This window comes from Rhipicephalus microplus, chromosome 1 (assembly GCF_043290135.1).
Source record: "Rhipicephalus microplus isolate Deutch F79 chromosome 1, USDA_Rmic, whole genome shotgun sequence".
Lineage (NCBI taxonomy): Eukaryota > Metazoa > Arthropoda > Arachnida > Ixodida > Ixodidae > Rhipicephalus > Rhipicephalus microplus.
In genome coordinates, this window is record NC_134700.1 from 154,589,513 (window position 1) to 154,598,605 (window position 9,093).

General features: G+C 47.2%; 1 protein-coding gene across 1 annotated transcript in view; it reads right to left on the minus strand.

Moving 5' to 3' along the window:
* Positions 1–9,093, minus strand: part of fray (oxidative stress responsive kinase frayed) — a 293,102-nt gene that overhangs the window by 220,537 nt on the left and 63,472 nt on the right. The gene's annotated exons all lie outside the window — the stretch shown is intronic.

Consider the following 9,093-nt stretch of genomic DNA (forward strand, 5'->3'; position numbering starts at 1 on the left):
TTGCACTTGCAGCAGGCATGGGCGCTAGGAGACATTGAAACGGTAAATGTTACACGCACAGACGTTCTTTGCCTCGCGGCACGGTTTAAAGGCCTACCGATAAACGATGACTCGCAAGTGAATGAGAACACGTACATGAGCGGACTTCGATGACGCTATCGTGTTCACCTCTTGAAATTGAGACTCAAACGTCCTGAAGTTTGTATTAGACTATTTCCAATGATAAAAGCTCTCGTTTGAAAACGCGTTGATTCCGCTGTTAATATCCACTGCGATAGACTTGTGCTACGTGCTGTTGCAATTTCTAATAATAGTTGAATAATTTATATTATTTGTTAACGTCCAAAGACCACGATATGATTATGACCAACGTCGTGCTGAAGGCTTCCGGAAATGTCAAACCCCTGCGGTTACTTATCGTGCACCTAAGTAAAAAAAAGTTCAGCGATAGCGTAGTGGTTAGAGCATCCTCCTCGCGTGCAAAAGGTTCGTGGTTCAAATCCCGTTGCCGCGCAGTTCTCAAGCGGATGAAAAAAATCCGCGTGGTGATGCAACTGCATTAAGAGGCCTGGGGTGCGGCCTCACCGGTAACCACCGCCGGGAACGCACTCCCTCGCCAGAGAAGGATTGGCCACCCTGGTGCAGTATCTGGCCACTACCTCCCACATGCATACGTCAAATAACTCACGGCCCTCAGTCCCCAGCAGCTGCGAAGCAACTGACCACGGTTGTGGTCAGATCTGCAACGCAGCAGAGGGTGCTAAGAACCTCTGGATTCGGACAGGCCGCCATTGGTACCTGACCTTGGCAACGTTTAACGCTAGAACCTTATCTAGTGAAGGAAGTCTAGCTGTACTATTCGAGGAGCTAGAGGGTGTTAAGTGGGATATATCAGGGCTCAGTGAGGTTAGGAGGACAGATGAGGCTTATACGGTGCTACAGATTGGGCACGTCCTTTGCTATAGGGGCTTGGCTGACAGAAGAGAACTGGGAGTGGGGCTCCTAATTCACAGAAACATAGCTGGCAACATAGAAAAATACTATAGCATTAATAAAAGGGTGGTAGGTATCGTAATTAAACTGAATAAAAAATACAAGATGATTGTGGTACAGGCTTACGCGCCTACATCCAGCCATGATGACGCTTCAGTTGAAAGCTTCTATGAAGACGTGGAATCGACAATGAGTAAGGTAAAAACACAGTATAATATACTGATGGGAGACTTTAATGCAAAGGTAGGAAAGAAGCAGGCTGGAGACCAGGCAGTAGGAGATTAAGGTATCGGTACTAGAAACGCCAGAGGAGAGCTACTATTAGAATTTGCAGAACGCGATAATTTACGAATTTTGAATACCTGCTACCGAAAACGCGGAAACCGCAAGTGGACATGGAGGAGCCCTAATGGCGAAAATAAAAACGAAATAGACTTTATAATGAGTGCACACGCAGGCATCGTGTAGGATGTGGATGTGATAATCTGACGAGTATCATTACGGAGTGTGCAGTGGAAGTTGGAGGCAGGGTAGTTAGGCAGGACACTTTCAAGCTTTCCAAGGAAACGAAGAATCTCATTAAGGAGCGTCAAATCATAAAAGTCTCAAGTCCAACAGACAAAATAGAACTGGCAGAGCTTTCAAAGTTGATTAATAGGCGTAAGGTATGCTATGTAAGAAGGTATAACATGGAGAGAATTGAACACGCTCTGAAAAACGGAGGAAGCGTCAAAGCAGTGAAGAGGAAACTTGGGATAGGCAAATATCGGATGTATGCACTAAGGGACAAAGAAGGCAAAATAACTACCAACATGGACAGGATAGTTAAAATAGCGGAGACGTTTTACAGAGATCTGTACAGTAGCCGGGATAACCACGACTTTAATGCTATAAGAACTAGCAGTAACCCAGATGACACCCCACCAGTAATGATAGAAGAAGTCAGAAAAGCTTTGGAGAGAATGCAAAGAGGCAAAGCTGATGGTGAGGACCAGGTAACATCAGATCTGCTGAAATATGGAAGACGGATTGTGTTAGAAGAACTAACCACCCTGTTTACGAGGTGTCTCTTGACGGGAAGAGTACCAGAGTCTTGCAAAAACACTAACACCATCTTAATACGTAAGAAAGGAGATGACAAGGACTTGAAGAATTACAGGCAGATCAGCTTGCTCTCTGTAGTATACAAGCTATTTACATAGGTAATTACTAACAGAGTAAAGAAAACATTAGAATTCAATCAGCCAAAGGAACAAGCAGGATTTCGAACAGGCTACTCAACAATTGACCACATTCATACTATCAATCAGGTAAAACAGAAATGCTCAGAATATAGCCAACAGCTTTCAGTGATTACGAGAAGGCGTTTGATTCAGTAGAAATATCAGCAGTCATGCAGACACTGTGGAATCAGGGTGTCGATGAAGCATATATAAACATCTCGAAAGAAATCTACAGGGGATCAACTGCTACCATGGTGCTCCATAAAGAAAGCAACAGAATACCAATCAAGAAGGGTATAAGGCAGGGGGACACAATCTCCCCAATGCTATTTACCGCGAGCTTACAGGAGGTTTTCAGAAGTCTAGAATGGGAACAGTTAGGGATAAGAGTTAATGGAGAATACCTTAGTAACCTGCGCTTCGCCGATGACATTGCACTGCTGAGTAACTCAGGGGACGAATTGCAACTCATGATTACGGAGTTAGACAAGGAGAGCAGAAAGGTGGGTCTTAAAATTAATCTGCAGAAAACGAAAGTAATGTACAACAACCTCGGAAAGGAGCAGCGCTTCGAGATAGGTAATAGTGCACTTGAAGTTGTAAAAGACTATGTGTACTTAGGGCAGGTAATAACCGCAGAGCCGAACCACGAGATTGAAGTAACTAGAAGAATGAGAATAGGTTGGAGCACCTTTGGCAAGCACTCTCAAATTATGCCAGGTAGATTGCCACTATCCCTCAAGAGGCAGGTATATAACAGCTGTATCTTGCCGGTACTTAGCTACGGAGCAGAAACCTGGAGACTTAAAAAGAGGGTTCAGCTTAAATTGATGACGACGCAGCGAGCGATGGGAAGAAAAATGGTAGGTGTAACCTTAAGAGACAAGAAGAGAGCAGAGTGGATTAGGGAACAAACGGGGGTTAAGGATATCATAGTTGAAATCAAGAAGAGGGAATGGACATGGGCGGGCATGTACCACGTAGACAGGATAACCGCAGGTCATTAAGGGTAACTAACTGGATTCCCAGAGAATAGATATGTGGGGTTTAACGTCCCAAAACCACCAAATGATTATGAGAGACGCCGTAGTGGAGAGCTCCGGAAATTTTGACCACCTGGGGTTCTTTAACGTGCACCCAAATCTGAGCACACAGGCCTACAACATTTCCGCCTCCATCGGAAATGCAGCCGCCGCAGCCGGGATTCGATCCCGCGACCTGCGGGTCAGCAGCCGAGTACCTTAGGCACTAGACCACCGCGGCAGGGCAAAAGGATTCCCAGAGAAGGAAAGCGGATTAGGGGAGACAGAAGGTTAGGTGGACAGATGAGATTAAGAAGTTTGCGGGTATAAATTGGCAGCAGCAAGCACATGACCAGGTTAACTGGCGGAACATGGGAGAGGCCTTTGTCTTGCAGTGGACTAAGTCAGGATGATGATGATGATGATGATGATGATGATGATTATGATGATGATGATGATGATGATGATGATGATGATGATGATGATGATGATGATGATGATGATGAAGTCAAACAAGCCTCGGGCATTTTCGCCTTCATTATAAATGGGGCCATTGCGGCTGGGATTCGATCCCGCGACCAGCGGGTCAGTATTGTAGCACGATAACCACTAGACGATCGTGGTGGGTCTTATCTTAATATGTCTTCATTATGCTTTGGCAACGGAAGCTTGCCAAAAAAATTGCCCGCAGCTTCCCTCGGGGGAACACTGAGGAGGATGCGGAGCATATAATTGGTTAACGGGGTGTTAAAGTGTGACTTACTTGGGTCGACGGCTAAATTGGTTAACGTGGTTGTTAAATGGGGGGTTAAGTTGCGACTTACTTGGGTCGATGGCTAAATTGGTTAACGTGGTTGTAGGAGGGGGTGTTAAATGAGTGAACACGTACACACGTATGCGAAAGGGCGGCGCTGGTCGAAGGGACGTCGATCATTGTGTTTGTGGATTCGTTGGAATTCATTTCACCGCGACCTTGGACGTCGACGCGCCGTACAAACCAACCGACGAGCGGCAACTGAGCGAGCGAGCGCCGAGCTTGAGTATATATACAGCGCGACGGCGCATGCACTGTCAGCTGTCGAATGTTCGAGAAGGGGGAGAAGCGCAACGGCGCATGCGCGCGCGTCAGCTGCCGATGTTCTCGAAGCGCGACGGCGCATGCGCGCGCGTCAGCTGCCGATGTTCTCGAAGCGTGACGGCGCATGCGCGCTACATTATACAGCTAGCGAATGTTCGTGAAGAGGAGAAGCGCACGCGGTGTGCAGAGGAGGAAGGGTGCACAGATGGTGGAGGAGTGAAGCGCGCGCGGTGTGTAGAGGAGGAAGGGATGCACAGATGGTGGAAGAAGGAGGAGGAAGCTTGCGGACGGCGCCGCACTACAAGCCTCGAGTATTAGATGCTCCGCATCTAAAAGTCACTCGAGAAAGGTTTAGTAAGAAGAAAACAACTGAGTCGATTCACAGAATCAATGCGAAAGACATCTTCTTTACGGAGTCACTTTTCGTCGCATCTGCCCCCATTTTGGTCGAGCCGTCGGCTCTTCGTTCGAGCTTTGGAGAGGGTTTTATTATCGCTTGCAGCTTTCGTTTTTAGGGGCGAAGATCCTTATAACAGCACCCGTTCGTCCCTCGTAGCCGTTGTAGTAGGTAACAAGTATAACATTTTGACCTCCAAGGTGATGCCAGTGAGAGATTTCTTCTGTGCGTTGTTGAACAATAAAAAATAGCGCTTGATGTGATAATAATAACTGCTAATGGAGAATGAGAGACATGAGCATTCGGCTTTCAGTTGACGCACACGCTGCGATCCCCATTAGCAGCCATTGGCATGTACATTGAGCATTATCTGACAAGAAAGGGTTGGGTGTCGCTGGGTGTAACCTCCTTAGTTTTAGAAAGGTTTAGCGAGCGTTGAGCCGCAGTGCAATGAATACCATGAATGAACTATCACACGTGCCTTGTGATATGGCCCTGTTAGCTCTGTCCTGCCAAATGCTGCTCACGCAACTGCATCTGAATGATTTTTATTTATTTTTTTTAGAAAACAAGAGCCACATTATCTGGCCAGTCCGGCTGTCCGAAGATGCCGCCAAGACTCAAGGATGGACGCCGCCTGGGGAAGGGAGATTCCAGTGGGGGTAGTCTTCCGGCCCCCGTGACGCGTCCCTTGACTTCTCGCGCTGTGAGTTATCGAAAATGAACTATCATTAACTAGCCCAGCTTTCCCTTCTTGAGCAATGCTCTTGTAACTTCCTGTGTTGTCCTAACCGGCGATTTCAGGAAGAGTGACAGTGGTGAGGAGGTGCTCTTCATCGGAGAACAAAGAATTGTGCCGACGTATAAACTGTTTTCTGTAAAAATCTTGGTGCCGCAATCTCGAACTGTTAAGCCGATGTGTCTTGTTCTCTTATATCACGATGTGAATTGATAAGGCCATGAAACATCTTATATGCACTAACACCGATCATTTTTATAGCGTATCCATCTACCGTAATACTGCTCGTTTAGCTGTTAAAAAAATTGCCCGCAGCTTCCCTCGGGGGAACACTGAGGAGGATGCGGACCATATAATTGGTTAACGGGGTGTTAAAGTGCGACTTACTTGGGTCGATGGCTAAATTGGTTAACGTGGTTGTGAAATGGGGTGTTAAATTGCGACTTACTTGGGTCGATGGCTAAATTGGTTAACGTGGTTGTAGGAGGGGGTGTTAAATGAGTGAACACGTACACACGTATGCGAAAGGGCGGCGCTGGTCGAAGGGACGTCGATCATTGTGTTTGTGGATTCGTTGGAATTCATTTCACCGCGACCTTGGACGTCGACGCGCCGTACAAACCAACCGACGAGCGGCAACTGAGTGAGCGAGCGCCGACCTTGAGTATATATACAGCACGACGGCGCATGCACTGTCAGCTGTTGAATGTTCTCGAAGCGCGACGCCACATGCGCGTCCACTGGAGAGAGATTAATGAAAAGAGAGAGATTAATGAAAGAGGAAGAGACAAAAAGGACGCTATTTTCTGCCTCCCGTCGCGGGGGCACGGCTCAGCGCCTAAGTCCACTGGAGAATCAGGAGAATTGTAGATGTCGAACGTGGTGTGTAGAGGAGGAAGGGTGCACAGATGGTGGAGGAGTGAAGCGCGCGCGGTGTGTAGAGGAGGAAGGGATGCACAGATGGTGGAAGAGTGGGCGACGGCGCGACGGCGCATGCGCGCGCGTCAGCTGTCGAATGTTCGAGAAGCGGTGCGGACGGCGCACTACAAGGCGCGAGTATAAGATGCTCCGCATCTAATATAGAAAACGCAAAAGTTCACTGCCCAACGCGAAGACAAAATAGTCTATATTAAGGCAGCTGCTACTATTTGTAGCGGTACAGCTCACGTCAGAAGCACTTCGTGCCAACAAGCACGTATTCCACGATCAGTTGTATATTTCTTTTTTCTTTTATTTTCCAGCCTTCCTGCTTCCAGGGCCTTTTGTACCCGATCCGACAACATCAACATTGAGGCAAAATGCTGAAAGCACACACAATTATATTTAGGCACACGGTGAAGAACCACGGGTGGTCGAAATTTCCGGAACCAGCGGGCTACCACGGCGCAATCCTGCCGTGGTTTCTGGGACGTAAAGAGTCCAAAACGAGGACCTGAAGTTTCTTTTGCAAGGTATGCGTTGCTGTACACCATGCACCGTTGTCTCATTACTAGCGCTTATTTTATTGAGCAAGATATTCTTAGCAATACATTAGCAACGAACTGAAAGCAAGGCCCCGCCGCGGTGGTCTAGTGGCTAAGGTACTCGGCTGCTGACCCGCAGGGCGCGGGTCCGAATCCCGGCTGCGGCGGATGCATTTCCGATGGAGGCGGAAATGTTGTAGGCCCGTGTGTTCAGATTTGGGTGCACGTTAAAGAACCCCAGGTGGTCTAAATTTCCGGAGCCCTCCACTACGGCGTCTCTCATAATCATATAGTGGTTTTGGGACGTTAAACCCCGCGTATCAATCAACTGAAAGCAAGTGTCGGCTATCTCCTATCGAAATGGCGATTATCACTTCAACGAAAAGAAATTTTCAGAGTCCAACTTTATAACATCAGGTTGGCCCTGGAGCTATGTTTTATTCTCACTGCCTGCACGGGTATTGGGAGGCAGCCACAAAGACAATAGGATCATGTGGCGCAGTGGGACCTTACCAAGAGCCGAACGCGAGCTGTGTGTGCTATATGACCATGATTCTTGCGGCGGTTGTCGCCCCCCATTTTGAGCGTCCGTAATGAACGTCCTTATTAAGTATTACCTGTTGCCAATGAACCCAGTTCCAGAGTGCTGAAAGTGCTGGGCATCGATTCCTGTACCTCTCGCTTCCAGTACTTTCGATCCCAGAACCTCTCGCAGGCTCGTTTGGCGAGCAGTCTTTTTGTGTTGTGCAAAAATATTACTCTGTTAATGCCAATTTTCGCATGACTCAGCTTTGTCTTTATAAAATAGAAACGCTCAAATACCGCATCTTAAAAAAAAAGAGAAGATCCAGAGCATTAGTATTTAACCTATAGTTTGTAAGGTATCCGTCCTATGCTGACCTATGCACTAGACATGATTGTATTTGTTTTACAAGGCAAACTTGTTTCGTGTTTTCATTCAATTCATCAACATAACTTTTCTTCATCTTTATCGTCATCCCATTATTTGTTCAATTGAGCATATCAGCCTGTGCCTAGCTCGAATGTCCTATATATGTAATCCTTCATGCTATAGGCTTTTGTGCGTGCGTGCGTGTGCGTGTGTGTGTGTGTGTGTGTGTGTGTGTACGTGTGTGTGTGTGTGTGTGTGTGTGTGTGTGTGTGTGTGTTGCGCGCGTGCTTGCTTGCTTGCGTGCGTGCGCACGCGCACGCAAAAAAGAACGCTTTGAACAGTTTTCGTGCGTTTATACACATAGAGCTGAACGTACATTGGACTTACTTAAACATTACTACAGGTCTTTTTAATGGCGTTCACGGTTGATAGAAAAACGCTTGCATTGCTTCATTTGAACGGGAAGGCTGCTAGAGGTCAAACCAAGCAAAGGAGGAACAAAACCTGGAGGGCCGGAGGTTTGAACACGCCTTCACTCCCTTCACTCCCCATTCCTCACGGACGTGCAAGCGTTCACCGCGACAGCGACACCAGTAGTTCTCCCTGATTACCCAGTTACTCAGTTATCCGTCATGGCTGTAGCTACACCGGATGTTTATGTTGAAAGTCAGACTTACGAACCCAAACGCAAGTCGAACACATAAAACGTTATACTCCCATGCAAGCCACCCATCAAAACCAAGGAAGCGAATTTTGAAGGTTCATTGCCTTTGTGTTGTGTCACACACAGGTAATGAAAAAAAGCAGCGTATAATGGAACCGTTGAGGGTGTAGGGGATGGTAATCGTATTGTTATGTTGCAGTACATTGTAATCATTACACAGATGTGAAGAAAGTGAGCTGGACACAGAGACGACTTGCCACCGGAAGTGACGAACGTTCTGATGAGACGCGCCGATGGTTGCAGGTTCGGGCTACATGTTGTCTCTGCATCCACCTCACTTTTTTTTTTTCACATCTTTAAGGTGATTACAATGTACTTAATTGAAGCAATACAAATATCATCCCCTACACCTTTATCATCGGCTGGTTTGCATTGAGTTTGAGCCGTCCGAACGAGTTATATATACTAGTTCACGCAAGAACGCGTCGAGGTGGAAGGTTTTGCACTGCCATTTCACTTTTGCTTCTTTTAAGGGAGCGTCGGTGTCGCACGCAGCCGGCATGGATTGAAGCCGAGGCGGCGTTCGTTGTAGAGGCAGGTGGCAAGGAAACTGCGGGCAACT